The sequence below is a fragment of the Penaeus monodon genome, chromosome 21, assembly GCF_015228065.2.
Source record: "Penaeus monodon isolate SGIC_2016 chromosome 21, NSTDA_Pmon_1, whole genome shotgun sequence".
NCBI classification, from domain to species: domain Eukaryota; kingdom Metazoa; phylum Arthropoda; class Malacostraca; order Decapoda; family Penaeidae; genus Penaeus; species Penaeus monodon.
Window position 1 is genome coordinate 28,668,241 of NC_051406.1, and position 880 is coordinate 28,669,120.

Below are 880 nucleotides of genomic sequence, written 5' to 3' on the forward strand. Positions count from 1 at the left end.
TCTATATATGTATACATACATACAGATATGATAAAATATAATTTTTTCTTTCTTGTTTTCCCTCAGAATTGTCCATAGCCCAAATATTACGGGTTTTGTTCTCCACATATACTGACTATTTCATATGTGGTTTTAATGTATTTTGGATTGTGAATTTCATGTTTTACTACTTTTGTGCTTGTACTCATGTATATCTTTATCCAGATTTTTTCTATTAGTTTCTACTTTAATATGGTACATGTTCCTTCATTATCTTGCAACAAAGTAGCTTACATTGATTATAATAACAGTAGTTAATAAAAGATATAATAGAGTGTGTGATATAAAATATTGATATAATAGATGATGTAACTCTTGACTCAGTAATCTAAATTTTACATATATATTAGGTACAATTAAGTGTCACTAAAATGTGTTTTTGTTTGTGGGAAACTCAAGATTAAAATCATTGGTTTGTTAATTGAAGCTATAGACCCACACCATCATCCATGTTCAGTGCCATTGTCTTTGGGATTCCCCAGTAATTATTTTCCTTTGCTTTGTACATTCCAGCTTTGCTGGATAGTCCTCAGGTCTTGATAGCCGAGGAAGAAAAGATTATCGTTGAAGAGACTCATGGTAACCAGGTTGTTATGGAGGAAAAGTAAGTTTACCATTTTAGTTGATCTTATGGTTCAGAAGTAGAGAGTGCAATTGACTTGAAGTCTTTTGAGTTGCAGATTATATGGATTACATATTTATTCAGATACATTAGTACTTTGGGATAATCTTGTGAACCTGATAGAATGAAGTTTCTACTTATTGCTGATTCACATACGTTCACTGACCACAGTGTCCTGTCTTATTAGTTTTGTTTACACATAGATGGCTTCATACCTGC